This window comes from Geotrypetes seraphini, chromosome 13 (assembly GCF_902459505.1).
Source record: "Geotrypetes seraphini chromosome 13, aGeoSer1.1, whole genome shotgun sequence".
Classification (NCBI taxonomy): Eukaryota; Metazoa; Chordata; class Amphibia; order Gymnophiona; family Dermophiidae; genus Geotrypetes; species Geotrypetes seraphini.
Window position 1 is genome coordinate 70,216,325 of NC_047096.1, and position 13,435 is coordinate 70,229,759.

At 43.0% G+C, this 13,435-nt stretch overlaps 1 protein-coding gene across 3 annotated transcripts in view; it reads right to left on the reverse strand.

The window, feature by feature from the left end:
- TLK2 (tousled like kinase 2) overlaps nt 1-13,435 on the reverse strand; it is a 148,469-nt gene that overhangs the window by 23,117 nt on the left and 111,917 nt on the right. The window lies entirely within an intron of this gene.

Here is a 13,435-nt window from a genome sequence, read left to right on the forward strand (position 1 = left end):
GACCCAGCGGGGGCGCTCCCCGTATCCCGACAGGCCCCACAAAAGGACTGCATGCGCTGATAGAACCTGCCTCTAGAGAGCATAAGAGACTGAAAGGAAGCAGCAGAAATCACGCCCACGAGCAGCACCACCCTGAGCCAGCGGCCTAGGCCTATCCTCAGGCAAACGAGGCACTTTAGAATCAGTTAAGGTCTGAACCAACTTTTCCAAGTCCTCACCAAACAAAAAGGACTCTTTAAAGGGAAACTTTGTCAACTTAGCTTTGGACGCCGTATCTGACGACCAAGCGTGAAACCACAAGGTACAGCATGCTGCCACTCCAAAAGCCAACGACTTGGCAGCTCGCAAGAGGTCATACATGGAATCTGAAAGAGAAGAAGCACCCAATTCAATGTTTGTCACTTCGCACTTTAGCAATTACCTAACCTCAGATTTACTGTCAAGCACTTGCTCGGCCCAGCGAAAACACGCCCGAGCCACCAGCCCGCAACACATCGCCGCCTTGACTTCCAAAGCTGTCACATCAAAACAGTGTTTAAGGAGGGACTCCAACTTATGCTCCTCAGGGTTCTTCAAGGCCACAACGCCCTCAATAGGCATGGTATGCCTCTTAGAGATGGCCGAAACCACCACATCTACCACAGGTAATAATAATAATAATAATAATTTTATTTCTTATATACCGCTATACCAGAAGTTCAAAGCGGTTTACAGTAAAGAAACATACAGTTAGAGAATGAAATACAAATTAAAACAAAACATTCAGTCTGATACAGGATAGAAACAAGCAAATAGGTACAAGGTAAAAACGTTCAGACTGGAATACAATTACAGTTGAAAGAGTACATCGATTAGATCTAAAGTCTAGGAGATTGCTTCCTGGAACAAATGGTGGGAGAACCGACAAGAGGAACCGCAACCTTGGACTTGGTCCTAAATGGCATAACTGGAAGGACATCAGCCGTGGAAGTCACGGTCCCACTAGGGACGAGTGATCACAACAAGATCAATTTTAAAATCGGTATCGGAAAGGGGAAACGAACCAAGACTCAAACCACAACCTTTAACTTCAGAAAAGTGAATTACGACAGCATGAGAGCCATGGTTAAAAAAAGGCTCAAGAAAAGGACACCCGAAATCAAAACTGTGAAAATCTTACTGCTGGCTAGTAATGCTGCATAATAAAGATAAGTGACAAAACTTACTGTTATAATCTTTATTGAAATTTATTCATAAATCAAATTAGTAGCAGTAAGAATTTCACATAACATCAAGAAGGAGGTGGCAATAAGAGTTAAGGATTAAGATTTAACCCTTTTCAAATTTGAACATATGCCGCCCCCTCCTGTATAGAGTTCATTCAGAAGTGGGTTCACCCATATTTGTGGAAGGTTCCATTTAACCTCACTTCATCATCTTCTTTATTCCGGCAAAAATCCTTATCCCAAGAGACCCTCGGGTGCTTGGATGAAAGGAGGGGCAAAACCGCCGCTGAACGGGGCCGCACTGGGGAGGACTTTGAGGGCAAACCCCCTGCCCCCCCTTCCCGAAGTGGACACGGAACCTCCAGCCGCCAGCACATAAGCTTTACATAGTGTCAACATAAATTCAGGGGGAAAAACCCCTGGCGACCCCAAGGGACTCCCTGCCCCAGCAGGGTACCCTGCCATACCTTGCCCCTGTATTTCCTTTACAGAGGGAAGGTCACCTGAGGTAACAGAAATGAAGGAGGTTCCCGCCGAAACTGGACCCGAAAACCACCAAAATTGGAGCTTGTCGTGTCTGAAAAGCCTGGGACTTTCCTGATGCTGAGGCCGAGGAACTGACCAACGCGAAAAGGGAATCCCTAGCCGCTCTGGTAGTAAGGAAATCCTTCACGAGGTACATGTGGCAGGGTGCCCTGGCTTCCGGCAACCGCTGCAGACGAGACTCCCCCACCACTCCGACCTGCATAATGCTTGCACAGGTCGGCCACAAGTACCTCACGTCAACAGTAGAGAGCTGCACTGGAACAGGGATGACGGGAATCCCAAGGGACTTGCTTGTTCCCCCTTCAGGTCATGGGGAAATCATGGGGATGCCCCCTCAGGTCGCGGGGATCCCGTGGGGATGCCCCCTCTGGTCGCAGGGATCCCGTGGGGACGCCCCCTCTGGTCTCTGGGATCCCGCGGGGTTGGGAGGCAGCTCGAGCCGAGTGGCTCGTCTTTTTTTCATGCCCTCCTGCAGCATGCAGTGCTTCTAGTACGCCACAGGTAGCTATCCCAGAAGTCTTCCCCCAACATCAGAGCTGACTTCGGAGGCAAGGCTTCGCGTCAGCCATGTGTAGCGTGCAGGGCCAGCTGCCCTGTGAAGAAGTACAGCAGCATTCGGGAGAGGTAGTGTCTTGCGGGAGGGGGCAGAAAAGGCAGGGCCTGCTGCCCTGCGAAGAAGTGCAGCAGCACTTGGGAGAGGTAGTGTCTAGTGGGAGGGGGTAGAAAAAGCAGGGCTCGCTGCCCTGCAAAGTGCAGCACTTGGGAGAGGTACAGTCTTGAGGGAGGGAGCTTCAGTGCACTTTCAGTATAGTTTTAGGATGTCTTCCATTTAAAACAAAGAATTAGTTTGATGAAAGAAAGAAATATAATCTGATTTTTCAGAACATGAGATCCTCAAACAGACTGGAAGGGGTGATAGGAAAAATGTTGGGCATGGGGCTGGTGGGCAGGAGTGAAAGGGATAAATGCTGGACCATTGTAGAAGAATACTATTCTAAACTCATTTCTACCACCCGTAACTCATCATTGCTCTTCAATCTAGTTCAATCTCTCTCCAATTACTCTAAAAAGAAATTCATTCCTACAGCTGCACAACCTTCAGCAAAAGAGTTATCACTCTTCTTCGATACCAAAATTAAAAACATCAGGTCAAACTTAGGACCTTCCCCTACTCCTCCCCTTTCATACTCTATAGACGATTCCTCCTACCTCTCCTTCAGCATCTGCTCAAATTTCAAAATGCCCTCTTTAGCTAATCTTCTTCTTATTCTTCAATCGCTTAACACTTCTAATACTCTAACAGAGAGCATACCCCCTCTCCTCCTCAAAAAATACTTTTCCTTCTTTGGTCCATTTATCTGGGAAATGATCTCTAAATCCTTTTCTGACCGCATAGTTCCTACTCCTTGGAAAACAGCACTTATAATTCCAAAATTAAAACAGCACAACTTAGACCCTTCTCAGCCAAAAAATTATCGTCCCATTGCCAATTTACCCCTCATCTCTAAACTCACAGAAAAAATCATCCATACCCAATTGACTGAATTCATTGAAAAAACTAATGCCCTTCATCCTTGTCAAACAGGCTTTCGCTCTTCACACTCGACCGAACTGTCTCTGCTAGGCCTCATCTCCACTATTCACTACTATCATGAGCACCAAAAATCGGTTCTTCTTATTTCCCTTGACCTTTCCGCAGCCTTCGATACTATTGATCACTCACTTCTTCTAAATCGACTCAAAGACTGCGGTATTTCAGGTCCAGCTTATCAATGGTTCATCTCTTACTTTACTGAACGTAGTTTTTCAGTACAGGTAAAAAATGAAATTTCTCAACCTATCTCACTGACCTACGGAGTTCCACAAGGATCTATCTTATCCCCACTACTATTTAATATTTTCCTTTCTCCTCTCCTCACACTAGCTCAATCTATTGGTTTCACTATTTTCGCCTATGCAGATGACATTCAACTTCTCCACCCAATCAGCACCTCTAATACTTCAGACGTAACAGACATAAATCATAAACTTGACACTATACATGACTGGCTATATACTAACAAATTGTCTCTCAATATCGAAAAATCTTCAGCTCTACTTCTACCAATTAAAAACAGTGAATCTTTGCCAGATAAAATTGTTATTAAATCCACTCCTATACAAATGGAAACAAAAATAAAACTATTGGGATTCATAATCGATAAGGATCTCACTTTTCACGACCAAATCAGTTCAGTTGTAAGAATTTGTTTTTTCAAACTCCGTCTTATCCGTTCATTAACCTCGATCTTAGGAACAGAAGCAATTACAATTCTAGTACATTCCCTTGTCATCTCTCATTTAGACTATTGTAACTCACTCTATACTGGTCTCCCACAAAAAGAAACCCGCCGTTTACAATTAATACAAAATACTGCAATAAAACTCATTTATAAAATAGGCAAATATGATCATGTTACTCCACTTTTGAAAGATGCACACTGGTTACCAATCGCGCACCGCATAACCTATAAAGTCATCCTGCTTATTTTCAAAATAAATCTCACAAACCAGCCTCTATTTCTTCATAAACTTCTCATCCCCCATAGCTCTCCACGAATTCTGAGGTCTACTGACCAAAAACTATTACGAATCCCTTCTATCAAAGAATTCTATAATACTCGAAAAATAAATTTTACAGTTGTTGCCCCTACATTATGGAATGCTTTACCTCAACAACTTAGAGAAGAACAACATCTAGACAAATTCAAGATCAATTTGAAGACATTTCTATTTCAAGATGCATTTTCCTTTTTTTAGTTTTATTTTTTATTTTTCTTCCCTCTTCTCCTCATTTACTTTATTCATAAACTCTTCCGATTCCAATTCATGCATCCAACCGCTTTAAAAAAGCGATCCTACCCAATATGTCTTTTCCCATCCCTACTTCTCCCTTTCTTCTCTAAAATATGTAACTTTCCCCCTCCCTTTCCCTCCTATCCACACGTTCATGTTAGTCAAATTATGTTTTAATGTTCACTCACTACATTTTATATTTAAAATTTTTATAAATCTTATTGTAAACCGGCCAGATACTATGTGATGGTCGGTATATTAAAAAGTCAATAAACTTGAAACTTGATAAACTTGAACCAATGGACAGCAACAGAAGAATTTGCAGGAGACGGAAAAGTGCTGTTATTTTGAAGGAGGTTATAACAGTGTAAACAGCTCTTTGGCAACCTTACTCAAGTTCTTAAGTGAAACCTGCAGGGTTGAGCAATTTAGGGGAGACATGAAAGATATTTGCAAATATATCTGCAAGATGCAGCAAGTACTGCTTGCTTTCTTTATGTACAAACCCCTTTTGTCAGCTTGTCAACATTTTAAGAAAAGAACTGGTTGAGATTTTTTCTCTCGCTAGTTAAGTGGTTTGCACATTGTGCACTGGTTACAATTTAAAAAAGCCATGTAAAAGATGAAATCATATCACCCTTAAAAATGACTAACACACTTATATTAGTGAGTGACATATGGTTCTGAGGGCTTCATCTATTTCACAATAATTTTATTTTCACAGGCATCGATATTCAAAGCGATTTAACTGGCCAGGAAGCTTTGGGGCTAACCAGTCATTTTCAGTAGCACACACAATACTCTCTGTTAACCAGAACTCAATTAACCAGAACTCAAGCAACCAGAAAAAAATTCTAAGAAAATGAAGATAAAATAAAAATGAAAATAAAGTCAATTTCTGGCAGGAATTTAAGTGTAAACTTGGCACGCTTTGCCTACCACATGTCTGGTAGTTTGTCTGGAACAGTTTATGGTATAACATAGTATGGGGTATAGTATTAGTTAAGCCTATTTTTTTATAGTAACAACCAGAAATTACATTTATCTGGCATCTAGTGCTTAAAGCAAAACTGGCTATTTTAAGGGTGGAGTAGGCACTTGGCTAATATTCAGTATTTAACCAGTCAAGATCACCACATAAATAGGTCTACATAAAAAGTCAGTTCTACATGCAATAATCTATAGCTGGTAAGTACTAATATCACACTTAACCGGCTAAAAGTGTATCTGGCTCTAGGAACCTGAAATTCAATGGTGAAGCCTTGACATGGGCCCAGCACTGAACTTCCAAGCATAATGTCAGTAGCAGTCATATGATCGTTGCCAGCTGAATATCGACCCCACAGTTTATTTGTTCAATATTTTAAGCTGATAAGTTGCATTTTTTGCACTGCACTAATATTTATATATTTGACATATACTATATTTATAATGGATTCTATTGTGTGGTGATTTTGATTATCCAGCGAAATATTTTCTGGTTTTAAGCAGAAAATTTCAGCATATTATCCATGATGACTAGATTCTTTTCCTGGCTGGTGACTCAAATATGAAACCTAGCATCACACTGCTATAAGGAAAGATTAGGTACTTATCTTGATAATCTTCTTTCTAGTTAACAGGCACATCATTCTGGAACGCTTGGATTGTGTATCTCTGGTTGCGAGATTCTATGTAGAGAGCTTCATTTACATTTTTCTGCTCCACTTCCCATCCCTCTGGGCTGCTCTGTAATACCTCAGTGTGTATCAAAGCAGATTGTCAGCCCTAGAGGCTACAGTTCTAGAGGCTAGCTATCCCCTGAGTGAAAGGAAAACTAGATCTTACCTAATTTTCTTTCTTGAATCTCTCCAGACCAGTCCTGACGTGGGTATGCACTCTCCTATCAACAGATGGGGACCAAGAACTACTAGATATAGGAATGTCCTTGGCAGCTCTGAACCAGGCGTATCTATTGCCTAACCAAAATAGTAGAACTCAAATTCCCAAGAACCCAAGGGAACGACCAAAAGCATTTAAAAAAATATCTTGGAATTAGATGACCTTCCAGTAGCTTTCAATCTTGGAGACAGAACTCTTTTGCCTTTTGACAAAATCGCAAATTATTTAAATAACAGAACAGGTGCTAAAATAGAGCAGGTTCAAGCTTGTCTGAGACACTTGAGAAAGAAAATTAGCAGGTTAAGATCTTATTTTTTTTATTCCTTATTGCAGACTTGTTTCTTGGAGATAGTCCCCATACCCCCTCCTTGTTATGTTTTCTCCTCTAGCATTACATCTACATCCTCCGGTCCAAATGGAAGAGCCGAGAACTGGAAGGGGTGCGCAACAGAATGTGGAACCTCAAGAACTTCCTGTGATATGGGAAAATAGGGATATGCAGATAGGCCTCTGCCAAGTCCAGCGAGGCAAGAAATTCCACTGGCCCCAAGGAGGCAATGACCGACCTTACCGTTTTCACACAGAAATGCAGTATCTTGAGGGCCACATTGATGGATTTCAGATCCAGGATTGGCTTCTAGTTTTCTGAGTCTCATTTGGATACGATAAAGTATATGGAGTACCTGCCTGACCCAGATTCTTTATCTGTGACGGCTTCTATGGCTGCTAGCCTCTTTACTGTCGCTCTAACTCGGACCACCTTCTCTGGCTTCCTCTCTGGAGAATCTAGAAAGAGGGGATGAAAGAACTTGAGCTTATACACCTCCTGAATAATTTCCAGTACCCAGCGATCTGATATGATCTTTGCCCACACCTCCCAGTAAGCTGACAACCTCCCTCCTATTCTTGGAGGTACAGCTCCTGACCTTGCATCAGAAATGTTTCTTGGGGGCTGTTGTGTGGCAAGATCTGAAGGACTGGGGACACAAAGCACCTCCAAATCTGTATCTCGAGCCTTGAAAAGATCTCTGGACTGAAGATCCTCCCAAGTACTGTCAAAAGCACTAGCTTTTGATACATAATCCACTCCCATCACAGGAAACTAGGGATCCGCTCCTGAAGCCCAACATAACCTCGACTAGCAAGCTTGTGTGATGTATGATGACTCTGCTGCCGCCTTCAACCCCAATGCCACAATTTCAAATTGTCTCTTAAGGACAAAGTCCAGCATGTAGTCCTATTTATCCTTCAATATCACTCCCCCGTCACTGAGGAATGAGGTATGCTTTGTAAACTGTGCCATCGGGGAATCCTCCTTTGGTGGACTGAACAGCTGATGAAATTCAGCATCTACCGGGTAGTTTTGTCATTGCCTTAGCCACCTGAAGGGATCTTTCTGGGACCTCCCAATGAACTGCAAACATTTTAGAAATGTCCAGATGGGAGGGAAAGCATGTGGACTGAGCCTTGGTGTTGCTCATGAGCAACCACTAGAGAATGACACGGGGAAAAAATTTGTCCCCATCACCACCCCACGTCTCTGAGACCACTGTCCCCATCACTGCCTCTGCAGCATCCATACCAGCCTCAAACAATATTAATTAATCATATTAATTTATTATGGTAACCACTAAATTAAAAGAAACACAAAGCATACTGTATGCAGAGAAAATGTTAATTATCATTGGTGTCACCGATCCAGATGGAGTAAGAATCATCCTAATCCCGGTTGCCATTCCAGCAGCAGTGGAAGCACCAATATAGGCATCTCAGTTTGATATCCTCCTAACTCCATCTGGATCAGAACAAATCAATCGAAGACCAGCATAAGAACATAAGCAATGCCTCCGCTGGGTCAGACCTGAGGTCCATCGTGCCCAGCAGTCCGCTCACGCGACGGCCCAACAGGTTCAGGACCTATGCAGTAATCCTCTATCTATATCCCTCTATCCCGTTTTCCAACAGGAAATTGTCCAATCCTTTCTTGAACCCCAGTACCGTACTCTACCCTATTACGCCCTCTGGAAGCGCATTCCAGGTGTCCACCACACGTTGAGTGAAGAAAAACTTCTTAGCAGCAGAGGGATACCAGAAAAGTGAGGCCTTACCTTAGATCAGGAGTGGGATTCTCATGGCTCGCCAACGACGCTGACTCTGCAGTAGTAGTACAGTAGCACCTCCTTGTCAGAATCTGCTCCTCTGGGCTCTACGACTTGTTATTGCTGCACAGCGCCCACCACATGGGTTTTGAAAATGTGTGTGGCAGTAGCGACTGGGTCATAGCTTGGGGGGAGGAGAAGATTAAGATCCAATTGGGAGCTCTAGGGGGAGGAGTCAAGGCAAGGGAAAAGAACACAAAGATGACGGTCACGGCATCACGTCGGCAATGATGAGGACAACATGGCTGCTGGTGAATAGCAGTAAGCAATGAGTGATGCTTTCAATTGCGGGAACGAGGCTCGTCACCATTCTTGTGGGTGGTGAAAAGTTTTGTCCCCATGCCTGCGGTAACTCAGGCTTTAGCGTCTCCGTAGTTGAGGGCAAACTCTGGCCCACCGTGGGTTTTCTTCACCATGTCATTCTCTAGCGAGCACTGAGAAGTCTCTATCTTTAATTCTTGGAGAGACTCAGCAAATGTTGGAAGTGTGTGGCGCAGTGGTTAGAGCTAGAGCCTCAGCACCCTGAGGTTTTAGGTTTAAATCCTACGCTGCTCCTTGTGGCCCTGGGCAAGTCACTTAATCCTCCATTACCCCAGATACATTAGCTAGGGAGAGATAGGGAAAAATGCTTGAGTACCTGAATGTAAACCACTTAGGCCTTAAGTGGTTTATAAATACAAAAATAAATATATAAATAAATAAATCTTCTAAAGTGTTGATAGTTTGAACAGCCTGTGCACAATTGGGTTCTCTCTGAGATCCTGGTTGAAACCTTGACTCTCCTAGGTGCAATGCCGAGTCTCTTAAAACCAAGGACCCAAACTGGGACAATAAAGGCATAAATATTGAATTCACTTTATCCCAGTTCTCTTTTGATTGTATCCTTGCATCTTGCACATGGCTTTGCTACAGGGAAAATGCACCCTTAGAGGGAATAACCCCTGGCGCTAGCACTATCGTGACCCTTGAGGGGACATTGCAACCATTGTAATTTAGGTATGTTTCGTACATCATGCTTATAAATTCTGCAGCAAAAAACAGACCAGGATACCCAGAGAAGGCTCTGGTAGGTGCTCCTGTGGTCCACTCTGGGGTTTCACAGTAGCTGTGTAGCTGTGCTTCGCCTGGGACATCCTTTCACCAGTTCTCAACTCTAGCGGGATTTCTGACCTGGAACTCAATCCAAGAGGAACCCCATACCTCCAGAGGGAGTAGAGGAGGCTAAACCATTGCCACGTGTCATGTGGCACATGGAACATGGATGGTCCTCGACTGGCCATCCATCATAAATCTGGCATGAATCCTTAGCATCCTGGCCTGAGGAGTTCATATAGACCAATTTTGATCCAAATTGAGTTGTTTTGGGTTTTTTAAATTTTATTTATTGATTTTCATTTAAGTACATAATTGTGCTTATCAGGAAATTCACAGAAATTAATACATCCAATTTACTAATGGATTTAGAAATTATAATTAAGCCCAAACTGGCTGTGAAACAATATACCTTAATACATAGTCCTCAAATTAAGGAGGAAGGAGGCAAGAAAGAAATTCTTCCAGGAAAGAAAAACACCTTATCAATATTATTATAGGAAATTAGAACATTAACTTTGGCTTTAATTACAGACTTGAGTTACTTTATCATTCACTGGGGTGCAAAAGAAATCCTTTTCCCTTCTAAAAAGAAACGCAACTGATCGGGGTCATAAAATATATACTTATTATTCTGATACAAAAGAAAACACTTGCATGGAAACCTTAACTGAAAAGAGGCACCCAATGAAATCACTTTATCATGATAACATAAGAATTCCTTTCTTCTTAATTGTGTCCATTTGGAAACATCAGGATATACAAATATTCTTTCTCCTAAATAGGTAACTTGCTTTAAATTATAATAAAGCCTCAAAATTGAGTCTTTATCCTGGTAAAAAACCAAAGAGACTATTAATGTAGCCTGTCCTGTTAATTCAATGTCTGATGATTCCAAAATTGCTGATATTTCTTTATCTATAGTTACGTTCAACTCTCTTAGCCTTCTGTAAAAGGGGGCAGATTCCCTTTCGATATTTTCAATGTTGAGGTTAGAAATCATTAAAAATCTCCCTAGGTGTTTTAAATTTAGGTATAGGAAAATTCAAAATCCTTAGATTTAAACTCCTATTTTGATTTTCCAGATTTTCTATTTTACACAAAACAAAGTTTTATCCAATACTTGTTGTTTAGTTGAGGATTTTATCTCTACCATAGTCTTCTGGATCTCCCCCATCTTCTCTTTTTGATCCTGTATATCAGTCTCAAGTTGTTTAACTTTGGTTGAAACATTAGCCATAAGGGAAATAAACCCAGAACATATCAATTGCAGGTTTTCTATGGCTCCCCAAAGTGAGTCCAAAGTAACCACTGCTGGTTTGACGAGGGGCTTGAGTTCAGGTAACTGAGGAAGTTCTTGCTTGGGTGTCCTCCTTACTTCCCGGATCTCTCCTCCCCCGAGCTCAGTGCCTCTCCTCCATTCGATGCTCCCCCCGGAGTTGCCGGCAATGGTATCGCCTCCACACTCAGTTGCTCCTGAGGTCCCTCATCACAGGGGTCGATCGCCGCTGCCATAGCTGGGGGTGGAGTAGGGTCAGGTCCCAAAGGGCTCAGCGACATCTCGTTGTCCATGCTGAGTCTCTCCTGGGGCTCAGCTAAGGAAATGCCTGACGCCGAGGTTAATGAGACTGCATAAGATGTAATGGCAGTCTGTCATAGAAACATAAGAGTGTGACGGCAGAAAAAGGCCGGCGGCCCAACAAGTCTGCCCACTCAAGAACCCTCCCTCCTCGAGAATCCATTTTTTAAGCATTCCTCTGGAGCGACCCCACCAGACGGTCCCATCGTCTCTTGAAGTCGAGCGTGGTACTGGCCTCAACTACCTGATGTGGAAGACCATTCCATCGATCAATTACCCTTTTGGTGAAGAAGTATTTCCTGGTGTCCCCATGAAATCTTCCCCCCCTGAGCTTTAGCGGGTGCCCTCTTGTCGCCATGGGACCCATAGGATAAAATATTTCTTCCTCCACCTCAATGCGGCCCGTGATGTATTTGAATGTTTCTATCATGTCCCCCCTTTCTCTGCGCTCTTCTAGAGAATATAAGCGCAGCCTGTTCAGATGTTCTTCATATGGGAGATCCTTGAGTCTTGAAACCATCCTAGTGGCCATTCACTGAATCGACTCCATTCTCTTCACATCCTTTTGATAATGTGGCCTCCAAAACTGAACACAATACTCCAGGTGAGGTCTCACCATGGTTCTGTATAACGGCAGTATAACTTCAGGCTTTTGGCTGATAAAGCTTCTTCTAATGCATCCTAGCATTTGTCTAGCCTTTGCTGACGCTTTCTCCATCTGATTGGCAACTTTCATATCATCCCGGATGATTACTCCCAAGTCCCGTTCTGCTGCAGTTCTTGTTAAGTTTTCACCATTCAGAGTGTACGTTCTGCATGGATTACCTTTACCAAGGTGCATTACCTTACATTTTTTGGCATTAAAATTCAGTTGCCAAGTACTGGACCATTATTCTAGTAAAATTAGGTCCCGTTCCATTGTGTCGGGCATGGTTGCGCTGTTAGGTGCTGCCGCGCTGCCTACAACGTTGCATAGTTTAGTGTCATCTGCAAATAAAGTAATTTTGCCTCGAAGTCCCTGAGGCAGATCCCTTACAAAGATATTGAATAGTACTGGGCCTAAGACCGAGCATAACAGAAACAGGAGAATGCCTGTTGTTCAAAAGGAACAACATGTGTCAAGAAGTACCCCAAAGAAACACAGACATGAATACGGGTACTGAAAAAACAACTGGGTAAAAAAACGGATGTTCGAACAATGAAAAAACAAGAAGGCCCTGTAATCGAATAGATGTGGCCAGCACAATCAGAGACACCCTCTGAATAATCTGGGAGGAAAAAACAAAGCTGGTAAGGAGTACGGTTGAAAAACAAAGCTTGAAAGCCGTATAAATTGGAACCTGTGGCGGCTGCCCAGAAAATCAGGAAGCAGAGCCATGAAGTATGAAATCCTGAAAAAACACAGTCATCCAGTGGCCTTGACAATTAAGAGAAAGACCAGTAATCCAAGAGAACCCTTCAAGGTGAATTAGCAGGAGAAAACAGGAAAGACTGCCTAAGATCCCACGCAGACTCTCAAAAGAAAAGAGTCTGAGAGCAGGAGGAAAAGATTAATGAATAAAGCCACCAGATGAAGAAAACTCGGAGAGCCTAGGCTCGTAGGAGTACAGGAAGACTGAGAAGATAGCCACCGTGACAGTGAAAACTGCTACACAGATGCGGCTAGAGAAAACTCACCAGGTCCATAATGTAGAGGAAACATGTTCCAGCACAGCCCCAGGAACACGTCCCCAAATCAGACATATTCAATAATTTGACCTGTTGAGTAATGATAAAGACAAACACTCAGATGGAGACCAGATCTGTAAAAAACAGATCTGAAAAAACAGGTACTCAAATGGAAAAGCGGCTACAAGGAATGTGTACACCAATGAATGCCAAGGAAAACCATTCAGGCAGTAGGGGAATCTAGTAAGCCGGTTTGGCTAACCGGACCCCAGCCTTGTGCACTCTGCCTAGAAAGACAGGGGACGACACAACTAGGCGTGAGGAGGAACTCTTCCAGGAAGGAAACAAAGACACATGGGAACTACTTCATAGGACATGTCAAAAAGTCCCCACAGAGATCCAGGAAGGGAAGCAAACCACCCTGGAGGAGATAAGGACAAGGAAGGAAAATAAATTCCGTAGGGAAAGAA